Genomic DNA, 12,354 nt, shown 5'->3' with positions numbered 1-12,354 from the left:
TGCTTTTGGAAACTGGGTTAAGAAGGGGTGCACCGTTCCTGGAGGTACTGCAATACCAGGTCAATGCGTGGAGTGGACAGAGCAAGCTCTTTTTCCATCTCCCTGTTCTAAAAATCCATTTAATATATGGTCCCCAGATAGGGGACGTATCAGATATTAAACTGATAAGAACAGATACTACACTTGATCTTAGCCAAAAGGCCGAGAAGCGATAACCAGAATTGGTTTGGGCCTCGAGTGGCACCCTGGCCTATGCCGGACACATCTTAGGGAGAGAGAGCGAGAGGGAGACAAACCCACGCCTACACAAGACATTTTGTCACCCAAGCCAACCCTTGAAAAGGCTGCTTTGCAGAGCAAAAACAAGAAGAATGGTGCGTTTTGCAGCCGCCGCCCACTGCAATGAATCTGAATAACTCCTCCTTTAGGGCGCAAGCAACTCCCCTCCCCCTTGCAGTCTTTCCAATTCACGATACAAAAAGACGGACAGGACAGGTTGCCTGACTTTCCGTCACTGCCACCCTTTGCCATCCTTACCCGTAGAAAGCCCTTTCATCATCCCCAAACCCTAATCTTTTCCCTTTCCTTCCCAGCCCCCAAACCCTGCCCTCTGTACCTTTCTCACCACCCGCTTCCCTTCTCCTGTCATCCCCCTACCACCCGGGAAAAAAAGAGATTGCCCCCTCCTTCCACTAGCCCACCCTCCCACCCAAAGAACAACTTCTTCTGCGCAGCTTGTTTTCTAGGCAGCAGCGCTATTGTGATGTCATCGGGGGGCATTGTGACAAGCCGCCAGTGTTCCGTCTCTTCATGTTGTGCACTGTTCAAACCGAAAATACATCAACAGGCAGGCTACAGAAAAGCTTACTAACAAAGGTTAGAGAGGGGCTTTCTCAGAGGGCTTTTTACAGTTTGTCTATTCCCAATTAGCCGGTTTAGTATACTTAATGAAAGTACTAATTCTTTCATAGGCCGCCCATTCTTAGTATTTGACGTTCAGGTAACAACAGGTAACTTTATTTGGAGTGGAAGCAGAGAGATAACACCAGATGCCAATTGTAGATCCTCTCACACCTGTGGTCACTGCAGCATCTGACTCCACTTTGTCCAAAAGGGATCTATTCCATTCAATTACACATGATCTAGATTAGACTGACAACAAGATACTGCACGGGACATAGCAGAGTTGGTGAAGTTGAGTGGTGATGAGTTTGCTATTTGGATGAATAAAGCAAGTAAAAAGTGTGTTAGATAAAAATTCATTTCAATTCGCTAATCGGGCTAATATGAATCAGGTGAATCGAGTTCTGCTTTTGGAAACTGGGTTAAGAAGGGGTGCACCGTTCCTGGAGGTACTGCAATACCAGGTCAATGCGTGGAGTGGACAGAGCAAGCTCTTTTTCCATCTCCCTGTTCTAAAAATCCATTTAATATATGGTCCCCAGATAGGGGACGTATCAGATATTAAACTGATAAGAACAGATACTACACTTGATCTTAGCCAAAAGGCCGAGAAGCGATAACCAGAATTGGTTTGGGCCTCGAGTGGCACCCTGGCCTATGCCGGACACATCTTAGGGAGAGAGAGCGAGAGGGAGACAAACCCACGCCTACACAAGACATTTTGTCACCCAAGCCAACCCTTGAAAAGGCTGCTTTGCAGAGCAAAAACAAGAAGAATGGTGCGTTTTGCAGCCGCCGCCCACTGCAATGAATCTGAATAACTCCTCCTTTAGGGCGCAAGCAACTCCCCTCCCCCTTGCAGTCTTTCCAATTCACGATACAAAAAGACGGACAGGACAGGTTGCCTGACTTTCCGTCACTGCCACCCTTTGCCATCCTTACCCGTAGAAAGCCCTTTCATCATCCCCAAACCCTAATCTTTTCCCTTTCCTTCCCAGCCCCCAAACCCTGCCCTCTGTACCTTTCTCACCACCCGCTTCCCTTCTCCTGTCATCCCCCTACCACCCGGGAAAAAAAGAGATTGCCCCCTCCTTCCACTAGCCCACCCTCCCACCCAAAGAACAACTTCTTCTGCGCAGCTTGTTTTCTAGGCAGCAGCGCTATTGTGATGTCATCGGGGGGCATTGTGACAAGCCGCCAGTGTTCCGTCTCTTCATGTTGTGCACTGTTCAAACCGAAAATACATCAACAGGCAGGCTACAGAAAAGCTTACTAACAAAGGTTAGAGAGGGGCTTTCTCAGAGGGCTTTTTACAGTTTGTCTATTCCCAATTAGCCGGTTTAGTATACTTAATGAAAGTACTAATTCTTTCATAGGCCGCCCATTCTTAGTATTTGACGTTCAGGTAACAACAGGTAACTTTATTTGGAGTGGAAGCAGAGAGATAACACCAGATGCCAATTGTAGATCCTCTCACACCTGTGGTCACTGCAGCATCTGACTCCACTTTGTCCAAAAGGGATCTATTCCATTCAATTACACATGATCTAGATTAGACTGACAACAAGATACTGCACGGGACATAGCAGAGTTGGTGAAGTTGAGTGGTGATGAGTTTGCTATTTGGATGAATAAAGCAAGTAAAAAGTGTGTTAGATAAAAATTCATTTCAATTCGCTAATCGGGCTAATATGAATCAGGTGAATCGAGTTCTGCTTTTGGAAACTGGGTTAAGAAGGGGTGCACCGTTCCTGGAGGTACTGCAATACCAGGTCAATGCGTGGAGTGGACAGAGCAAGCTCTTTTTCCATCTCCCTGTTCTAAAAATCCATTTAATATATGGTCCCCAGATAGGGGACGTATCAGATATTAAACTGATAAGAACAGATACTACACTTGATCTTAGCCAAAAGGCCGAGAAGCGATAACCAGAATTGGTTTGGGCCTCGAGTGGCACCCTGGCCTATGCCGGACACATCTTAGGGAGAGAGAGCGAGAGGGAGACAAACCCACGCCTACACAAGACATTTTGTCACCCAAGCCAACCCTTGAAAAGGCTGCTTTGCAGAGCAAAAACAAGAAGAATGGTGCGTTTTGCAGCCGCCGCCCACTGCAATGAATCTGAATAACTCCTCCTTTAGGGCGCAAGCAACTCCCCTCCCCCTTGCAGTCTTTCCAATTCACGATACAAAAAGACGGACAGGACAGGTTGCCTGACTTTCCGTCACTGCCACCCTTTGCCATCCTTACCCGTAGAAAGCCCTTTCATCATCCCCAAACCCTAATCTTTTCCCTTTCCTTCCCAGCCCCCAAACCCTGCCCTCTGTACCTTTCTCACCACCCGCTTCCCTTCTCCTGTCATCCCCCTACCACCCGGGAAAAAAAGAGATTGCCCCCTCCTTCCACTAGCCCACCCTCCCACCCAAAGAACAACTTCTTCTGCGCAGCTTGTTTTCTAGGCAGCAGCGCTATTGTGATGTCATCGGGGGGCATTGTGACAAGCCGCCAGTGTTCCGTCTCTTCATGTTGTGCACTGTTCAAACCGAAAATACATCAACAGGCAGGCTACAGAAAAGCTTACTAACAAAGGTTAGAGAGGGGCTTTCTCAGAGGGCTTTTTACAGTTTGTCTATTCCCAATTAGCCGGTTTAGTATACTTAATGAAAGTACTAATTCTTTCATAGGCCGCCCATTCTTAGTATTTGACGTTCAGGTAACAACAGGTAACTTTATTTGGAGTGGAAGCAGAGAGATAACACCAGATGCCAATTGTAGATCCTCTCACACCTGTGGTCACTGCAGCATCTGACTCCACTTTGTCCAAAAGGGATCTATTCCATTCAATTACACATGATCTAGATTAGACTGACAACAAGATACTGCACGGGACATAGCAGAGTTGGTGAAGTTGAGTGGTGATGAGTTTGCTATTTGGATGAATAAAGCAAGTAAAAAGTGTGTTAGATAAAAATTCATTTCAATTCGCTAATCGGGCTAATATGAATCAGGTGAATCGAGTTCTGCTTTTGGAAACTGGGTTAAGAAGGGGTGCACCGTTCCTGGAGGTACTGCAATACCAGGTCAATGCGTGGAGTGGACAGAGCAAGCTCTTTTTCCATCTCCCTGTTCTAAAAATCCATTTAATATATGGTCCCCAGATAGGGGACGTATCAGATATTAAACTGATAAGAACAGATACTACACTTGATCTTAGCCAAAAGGCCGAGAAGCGATAACCAGAATTGGTTTGGGCCTCAAGTGGCACCCTGGCCTATGCCGGACACATCTTAGGGAGAGAGAGCGAGAGGGAGACAAACCCACGCCTACACAAGACATTTTGTCACCCAAGCCAACCCTTGAAAAGGCTGCTTTGCAGAGCAAAAACAAGAAGAATGGTGCGTTTTGCAGCCGCCGCCCACTGCAATGAATCTGAATAACTCCTCCTTTAGGGCGCAAGCAACTCCCCTCCCCCTTGCAGTCTTTCCAATTCACGATACAAAAAGACGGACAGGACAGGTTGCCTGACTTTCCGTCACTGCCACCCTTTGCCATCCTTACCCGTAGAAAGCCCTTTCATCATCCCCAAACCCTAATCTTTTCCCTTTCCTTCCCAGCCCCCAAACCCTGCCCTCTGTACCTTTCTCACCACCCGCTTCCCTTCTCCTGTCATCCCCCTACCACCCGGGAAAAAAAAGAGATTGCCCCCTCCTTCCACTAGCCCACCCTCCCACCCAAAGAACAACTTCTTCTGCGCAGCTTGTTTTCTAGGCAGCAGCGCTATTGTGATGTCATCGGGGGCATTGTGACAAGCCGCCAGTGTTCCGTCTCTCATGTTGTGCACTGTTCAAACCGAAAATACATCAACAGGCAGGCTACAGAAAAGCTTACTAACAAAGGTTAGAGAGGGGCTTTCTCAGAGGGCTTTTTACAGTTTGTCTATTCCCAATTAGCCGGTTTAGTATACTTAATGAAAGTACTAATTCTTTCATAGGCCGCCCATTCTTAGTATTTGACGTTCAGGTAACAACAGGTAACTTTATTTGGAGTGGAAGCAGAGAGATAACACCAGATGCCAATTGTAGATCCTCTCACACCTGTGGTCACTGCAGCATCTGACTCCACTTTGTCCAAAGGGATCTATTCCATTCAATTACACATGATCTAGATTAGACTGGACAACAAGATACTGCACGGGACATAGCAGAGTTGGTGAAGTTGAGTGGTGATGAGTTTGCTATTTGGATGAATAAAGCAAGTAAAAAGTGTGTTAGATAAAAATTCATTTCAATTCGCTAATCGGGCTAATATGAATCAGGTGAATCGAGTTCTGCTTTTGGAAACTGGGTTAAGAAGGGGTGCACCGTTCCTGGAGGTACTGCAATACCAGGTCAATGCGTGGAGTGGACAGAGCAAGCTCTTTTTCCATCTCCCTGTTCTAAAATCCATTTAATATATGGTCCCCAGATAGGGGACGTATCAGATATTAAACTGATAAGAACAGATACTACACTTGATCTTAGCCAAAAGGCCGAGAAGCGATAACCAGAATTGGTTTGGGCCTCGAGTGGCACCCTGGCCTATGCCGGACACATCTTAGGGAGAGAGAGCGAGAGGGAGACAAACCCACGCCTACACAAGACATTTTGTCACCCAAGCCAACCCTTGAAAAGGCTGCTTTGCAGAGCAAAAACAAGAAGAATGGTGCGTTTTGCAGCCGCCGCCCACTGCAATGAATCTGAATAACTCCTCCTTTAGGGCGCAAGCAACTCCCCTCCCCCTTGCAGTCTTTCCAATTCACGATACAAAAAGACGGACAGGACAGGTTGCCTGACTTTCCGTCACTGCCACCCTTTGCCATCCTTACCCGTAGAAAGCCCTTTCATCATCCCCAAACCCTAATCTTTTCCCTTTCCTTCCCAGCCCCCAAACCCTGCCCTCTGTACCTTTCTCACCACCCGCTTCCCTTCTCCTGTCATCCCCCTACCACCCGGGAAAAAAAGAGATTGCCCCCTCCTTCCACTAGCCCACCCTCCCACCCAAAGAACAACTTCTTCTGCGCAGCTTGTTTTCTAGGCAGCAGCGCTATTGTGATGTCATCGGGGGGCATTGTGACAAGCCGCCAGTGTTCCGTCTCTTCATGTTGTGCACTGTTCAAACCGAAAATACATCAACAGGCAGGCTACAGAAAAGCTTACTAACAAAGGTTAGAGAGGGGCTTTCTCAGAGGGCTTTTTACAGTTTGTCTATTCCCAATTAGCCGGTTTAGTATACTTAATGAAAGTACTAATTCTTTCATAGGCCGCCCATTCTTAGTATTTGACGTTCAGGTAACAACAGGTAACTTTATTTGGAGTGGAAGCAGAGAGATAACACCAGATGCCAATTGTAGATCCTCTCACACCTGTGGTCACTGCAGCATCTGACTCCACTTTGTCCAAAAGGGATCTATTCCATTCAATTACACATGATCTAGATTAGACTGACAACAAGATACTGCACGGGACATAGCAGAGTTGGTGAAGTTGAGTGGTGATGAGTTTGCTATTTGGATGAATAAAGCAAGTAAAAAGTGTGTTAGATAAAAATTCATTTCAATTCGCTAATCGGGCTAATATGAATCAGGTGAATCGAGTTCTGCTTTTGGAAACTGGGTTAAGAAGGGGTGCACCGTTCCTGGAGGTACTGCAATACCAGGTCAATGCGTGGAGTGGACAGAGCAAGCTCTTTTTCCATCTCCCTGTTCTAAAAATCCATTTAATATATGGTCCCCAGATAGGGGACGTATCAGATATTAAACTGATAAGAACAGATACTACACTTGATCTTAGCCAAAAGGCCGAGAAGCGATAACCAGAATTGGTTTGGGCCTCGAGTGGCACCCTGGCCTATGCCGGACACATCTTAGGGAGAGAGAGCGAGAGGGAGACAAACCCACGCCTACACAAGACATTTTGTCACCCAAGCCAACCCTTGAAAAGGCTGCTTTGCAGAGCAAAAACAAGAAGAATGGTGCGTTTTGCAGCCGCCGCCCACTGCAATGAATCTGAATAACTCCTCCTTTAGGGCGCAAGCAACTCCCCTCCCCCTTGCAGTCTTTCCAATTCACGATACAAAAAGACGGACAGGACAGGTTGCCTGACTTTCCGTCACTGCCACCCTTTGCCATCCTTACCCGTAGAAAGCCCTTTCATCATCCCCAAACCCTAATCTTTTCCCTTTCCTTCCCAGCCCCCAAACCCTGCCCTCTGTACCTTTCTCACCACCCGCTTCCCTTCTCCTGTCATCCCCCTACCACCCGGGAAAAAAAGAGATTGCCCCCTCCTTCCACTAGCCCACCCTCCCACCCAAAGAACAACTTCTTCTGCGCAGCTTGTTTTCTAGGCAGCAGCGCTATTGTGATGTCATCGGGGGGCATTGTGACAAGCCGCCAGTGTTCCGTCTCTTCATGTTGTGCACTGTTCAAACCGAAAATACATCAACAGGCAGGCTACAGAAAAGCTTACTAACAAAGGTTAGAGAGGGGCTTTCTCAGAGGGCTTTTTACAGTTTGTCTATTCCCAATTAGCCGGTTTAGTATACTTAATGAAAGTACTAATTCTTTCATAGGCCGCCCATTCTTAGTATTTGACGTTCAGGTAACAACAGGTAACTTTATTTGGAGTGGAAGCAGAGAGATAACACCAGATGCCAATTGTAGATCCTCTCACACCTGTGGTCACTGCAGCATCTGACTCCACTTTGTCCAAAAGGGATCTATTCCATTCAATTACACATGATCTAGATTAGACTGACAACAAGATACTGCACGGGACATAGCAGAGTTGGTGAAGTTGAGTGGTGATGAGTTTGCTATTTGGATGAATAAAGCAAGTAAAAAGTGTGTTAGATAAAAATTCATTTCAATTCGCTAATCGGGCTAATATGAATCAGGTGAATCGAGTTCTGCTTTTGGAAACTGGGTTAAGAAGGGGTGCACCGTTCCTGGAGGTACTGCAATACCAGGTCAATGCGTGGAGTGGACAGAGCAAGCTCTTTTTCCATCTCCCTGTTCTAAAAATCCATTTAATATATGGTCCCCAGATAGGGGACGTATCAGATATTAAACTGATAAGAACAGATACTACACTTGATCTTAGCCAAAAGGCCGAGAAGCGATAACCAGAATTGGTTTGGGCCTCGAGTGGCACCCTGGCCTATGCCGGACACATCTTAGGGAGAGAGAGCGAGAGGGAGACAAACCCACGCCTACACAAGACATTTTGTCACCCAAGCCAACCCTTGAAAAGGCTGCTTTGCAGAGCAAAAACAAGAAGAATGGTGCGTTTTGCAGCCGCCGCCCACTGCAATGAATCTGAATAACTCCTCCTTTAGGGCGCAAGCAACTCCCCTCCCCCTTGCAGTCTTTCCAATTCACGATACAAAAAGACGGACAGGACAGGTTGCCTGACTTTCCGTCACTGCCACCCTTTGCCATCCTTACCCGTAGAAAGCCCTTTCATCATCCCCAAACCCTAATCTTTTCCCTTTCCTTCCCAGCCCCCAAACCCTGCCCTCTGTACCTTTCTCACCACCCGCTTCCCTTCTCCTGTCATCCCCCTACCACCCGGGAAAAAAAGAGATTGCCCCCTCCTTCCACTAGCCCACCCTCCCACCCAAAGAACAACTTCTTCTGCGCAGCTTGTTTTCTAGGCAGCAGCGCTATTGTGATGTCATCGGGGGGCATTGTGACAAGCCGCCAGTGTTCCGTCTCTTCATGTTGTGCACTGTTCAAACCGAAAATACATCAACAGGCAGGCTACAGAAAAGCTTACTAACAAAGGTTAGAGAGGGGCTTTCTCAGAGGGCTTTTTACAGTTTGTCTATTCCCAATTAGCCGGTTTAGTATACTTAATGAAAGTACTAATTCTTTCATAGGCCGCCCATTCTTAGTATTTGACGTTCAGGTAACAACAGGTAACTTTATTTGGAGTGGAAGCAGAGAGATAACACCAGATGCCAATTGTAGATCCTCTCACACCTGTGGTCACTGCAGCATCTGACTCCACTTTGTCCAAAAGGGATCTATTCCATTCAATTACACATGATCTAGATTAGACTGACAACAAGATACTGCACGGGACATAGCAGAGTTGGTGAAGTTGAGTGGTGATGAGTTTGCTATTTGGATGAATAAAGCAAGTAAAAAGTGTGTTAGATAAAAATTCATTTCAATTCGCTAATCGGGCTAATATGAATCAGGTGAATCGAGTTCTGCTTTTGGAAACTGGGTTAAGAAGGGGTGCACCGTTCCTGGAGGTACTGCAATACCAGGTCAATGCGTGGAGTGGACAGAGCAAGCTCTTTTTCCATCTCCCTGTTCTAAAAATCCATTTAATATATGGTCCCCAGATAGGGGACGTATCAGATATTAAACTGATAAGAACAGATACTACACTTGATCTTAGCCAAAAGGCCGAGAAGCGATAACCAGAATTGGTTTGGGCCTCGAGTGGCACCCTGGCCTATGCCGGACACATCTTAGGGAGAGAGAGCGAGAGGGAGACAAACCCACGCCTACACAAGACATTTTGTCACCCAAGCCAACCCTTGAAAAGGCTGCTTTGCAGAGCAAAAACAAGAAGAATGGTGCGTTTTGCAGCCGCCGCCCACTGCAATGAATCTGAATAACTCCTCCTTTAGGGCGCAAGCAACTCCCCTCCCCCTTGCAGTCTTTCCAATTCACGATACAAAAAGACGGACAGGACAGGTTGCCTGACTTTCCGTCACTGCCACCCTTTGCCATCCTTACCCGTAGAAAGCCCTTTCATCATCCCCAAACCCTAATCTTTTCCCTTTCCTTCCCAGCCCCCAAACCCTGCCCTCTGTACCTTTCTCACCACCCGCTTCCCTTCTCCTGTCATCCCCCTACCACCCGGGAAAAAAAGAGATTGCCCCCTCCTTCCACTAGCCCACCCTCCCACCCAAAGAACAACTTCTTCTGCGCAGCTTGTTTTCTAGGCAGCAGCGCTATTGTGATGTCATCGGGGGGCATTGTGACAAGCCGCCAGTGTTCCGTCTCTTCATGTTGTGCACTGTTCAAACCGAAAATACATCAACAGGCAGGCTACAGAAAAGCTTACTAACAAAGGTTAGAGAGGGGCTTTCTCAGAGGGCTTTTTACAGTTTGTCTATTCCCAATTAGCCGGTTTAGTATACTTAATGAAAGTACTAATTCTTTCATAGGCCGCCCATTCTTAGTATTTGACGTTCAGGTAACAACAGGTAACTTTATTTGGAGTGGAAGCAGAGAGATAACACCAGATGCCAATTGTAGATCCTCTCACACCTGTGGTCACTGCAGCATCTGACTCCACTTTGTCCAAAAGGGATCTATTCCATTCAATTACACATGATCTAGATTAGACTGACAACAAGATACTGCACGGGACATAGCAGAGTTGGTGAAGTTGAGTGGTGATGAGTTTGCTATTTGGATGAATAAAGCAAGTAAAAAGTGTGTTAGATAAAAATTCATTTCAATTCGCTAATCGGGCTAATATGAATCAGGTGAATCGAGTTCTGCTTTTGGAAACTGGGTTAAGAAGGGGTGCACCGTTCCTGGAGGTACTGCAATACCAGGTCAATGCGTGGAGTGGACAGAGCAAGCTCTTTTTCCATCTCCCTGTTCTAAAAATCCATTTAATATATGGTCCCCAGATAGGGGACGTATCAGATATTAAACTGATAAGAACAGATACTACACTTGATCTTAGCCAAAAGGCCGAGAAGCGATAACCAGAATTGGTTTGGGCCTCGAGTGGCACCCTGGCCTATGCCGGACACATCTTAGGGAGAGAGAGCGAGAGGGAGACAAACCCACGCCTACACAAGACATTTTGTCACCCAAGCCAACCCTTGAAAAGGCTGCTTTGCAGAGCAAAAACAAGAAGAATGGTGCGTTTTGCAGCCGCCGCCCACTGCAATGAATCTGAATAACTCCTCCTTTAGGGCGCAAGCAACTCCCCTCCCCCTTGCAGTCTTTCCAATTCACGATACAAAAAGACGGACAGGACAGGTTGCCTGACTTTCCGTCACTGCCACCCTTTGCCATCCTTACCCGTAGAAAGCCCTTTCATCATCCCCAAACCCTAATCTTTTCCCTTTCCTTCCCAGCCCCCAAACCCTGCCCTCTGTACCTTTCTCACCACCCGCTTCCCTTCTCCTGTCATCCCCCTACCACCCGGGAAAAAAAGAGATTGCCCCCTCCTTCCACTAGCCCACCCTCCCACCCAAAGAACAACTTCTTCTGCGCAGCTTGTTTTCTAGGCAGCAGCGCTATTGTGATGTCATCGGGGGGCATTGTGACAAGCCGCCAGTGTTCCGTCTCTTCATGTTGTGCACTGTTCAAACCGAAAATACATCAACAGGCAGGCTACAGAAAAGCTTACTAACAAAGGTTAGAGAGGGGCTTTCTCAGAGGGCTTTTTACAGTTTGTCTATTCCCAATTAGCCGGTTTAGTATACTTAATGAAAGTACTAATTCTTTCATAGGCCGCCCATTCTTAGTATTTGACGTTCAGGTAACAACAGGTAACTTTATTTGCGAGTGGAAGCAGAGAGATAACACCAGATGCCAATTGTAGATCCTCTCACACCTGTGGTCACTGCAGCATCTGACTCCACTTTGTCCAAAAGGGATCTATTCCATTCAATTACACATGATCTAGATTAGACTGACAACAAGATACTGCACGGGACATAGCAGAGTTGGTGAAGTTGAGTGGTGATGAGTTTGCTATTTGGATGAATAAAGCAAGTAAAAAGTGTGTTAGATAAAAATTCATTTCAATTCGCTAATCGGGCTAATATGAATCAGGTGAATCGAGTTCTGCTTTTGGAAACTGGGTTAAGAAGGGGTGCACCGTTCCTGGAGGTACTGCAATACCAGGTCAATGCGTGGAGTGGACAGAGCAAGCTCTTTTTCCATCTCCCTGTTCTAAAAATCCATTTAATATATGGTCCCCAGATAGGGGACGTATCAGATATTAAACTGATAAGAACAGATACTACACTTGATCTTAGCCAAAAGGCCGAGAAGCGATAACCAGAATTGGTTTGGGCCTCGAGTGGCACCCTGGCCTATGCCGGACACATCTTAGGGAGAGAGAGCGAGAGGGAGACAAACCCACGCCTACACAAGACATTTTGTCACCCAAGCCAACCCTTGAAAAGGCTGCTTTGCAGAGCAAAAACAAGAAGAATGGTGCGTTTTGCAGCCGCCGCCCACTGCAATGAATCTGAATAACTCCTCCTTTAGGGCGCAAGCAACTCCCCTCCCCCTTGCAGTCTTTCCAATTCACGATACAAAAAGACGGACAGGACAGGTTGCCTGACTTTCCGTCACTGCCACCCTTTGCCATCCTTACCCGTAGAAAGCCCTTTCATCATCCCCAAACCCTAATCTTTTCCCTT

General features: G+C 46.8%; 10 non-coding genes across 10 annotated transcripts; all 10 read right to left on the bottom strand.

The window, feature by feature from the left end:
- Positions 1-22: 22 nt before the first annotated feature.
- On the bottom strand, positions 23-213 carry LOC142270575 (U2 spliceosomal RNA). Its single transcript, XR_012735835.1, has one exon. It is a non-coding gene; the product is annotated as a U2 spliceosomal RNA (small nuclear RNA).
- A 1,117-nt stretch (positions 214-1,330) lies between these two features.
- On the bottom strand, positions 1,331-1,521 carry LOC142270573 (U2 spliceosomal RNA). The gene has a single exon (XR_012735833.1). It is a non-coding gene; the product is annotated as a U2 spliceosomal RNA (small nuclear RNA).
- Positions 1,522-2,638: 1,117 nt separating this feature from the next.
- Positions 2,639-2,829, bottom strand: LOC142270572 (U2 spliceosomal RNA). Its single transcript, XR_012735832.1, has one exon. It is a non-coding gene; the product is annotated as a U2 spliceosomal RNA (small nuclear RNA).
- A 1,117-nt stretch (positions 2,830-3,946) lies between these two features.
- On the bottom strand, positions 3,947-4,137 carry LOC142270571 (U2 spliceosomal RNA). The gene has a single exon (XR_012735831.1). It is a non-coding gene; the product is annotated as a U2 spliceosomal RNA (small nuclear RNA).
- A 1,116-nt stretch (positions 4,138-5,253) lies between these two features.
- Positions 5,254-5,443, bottom strand: LOC142270548 (U2 spliceosomal RNA). Its single transcript, XR_012735811.1, has one exon. It is a non-coding gene; the product is annotated as a U2 spliceosomal RNA (small nuclear RNA).
- A 1,117-nt stretch (positions 5,444-6,560) lies between these two features.
- LOC142270570 (U2 spliceosomal RNA) lies at positions 6,561-6,751 on the bottom strand. Its single transcript, XR_012735830.1, has one exon. It is a non-coding gene; the product is annotated as a U2 spliceosomal RNA (small nuclear RNA).
- Positions 6,752-7,868: 1,117 nt separating this feature from the next.
- LOC142270568 (U2 spliceosomal RNA) lies at positions 7,869-8,059 on the bottom strand. Its single transcript, XR_012735829.1, has one exon. It is a non-coding gene; the product is annotated as a U2 spliceosomal RNA (small nuclear RNA).
- A 1,117-nt stretch (positions 8,060-9,176) lies between these two features.
- LOC142270567 (U2 spliceosomal RNA) lies at positions 9,177-9,367 on the bottom strand. Its single transcript, XR_012735828.1, has one exon. It is a non-coding gene; the product is annotated as a U2 spliceosomal RNA (small nuclear RNA).
- Positions 9,368-10,484: 1,117 nt separating this feature from the next.
- Positions 10,485-10,675, bottom strand: LOC142270566 (U2 spliceosomal RNA). Its single transcript, XR_012735827.1, has one exon. It is a non-coding gene; the product is annotated as a U2 spliceosomal RNA (small nuclear RNA).
- A 1,118-nt stretch (positions 10,676-11,793) lies between these two features.
- LOC142270565 (U2 spliceosomal RNA) lies at positions 11,794-11,984 on the bottom strand. Its single transcript, XR_012735826.1, has one exon. It is a non-coding gene; the product is annotated as a U2 spliceosomal RNA (small nuclear RNA).
- Between the last annotated feature and the right edge of the window lie 370 nt (positions 11,985-12,354).

This window comes from Anomaloglossus baeobatrachus, unplaced genomic scaffold, assembly GCF_048569485.1.
Source record: "Anomaloglossus baeobatrachus isolate aAnoBae1 unplaced genomic scaffold, aAnoBae1.hap1 Scaffold_3297, whole genome shotgun sequence".
Lineage (NCBI taxonomy): Eukaryota > Metazoa > Chordata > Amphibia > Anura > Aromobatidae > Anomaloglossus > Anomaloglossus baeobatrachus.
The sequence above is the reverse complement of the archived record's forward strand: the minus strand, read 5'-3'. Positions and strand labels throughout refer to the sequence as shown.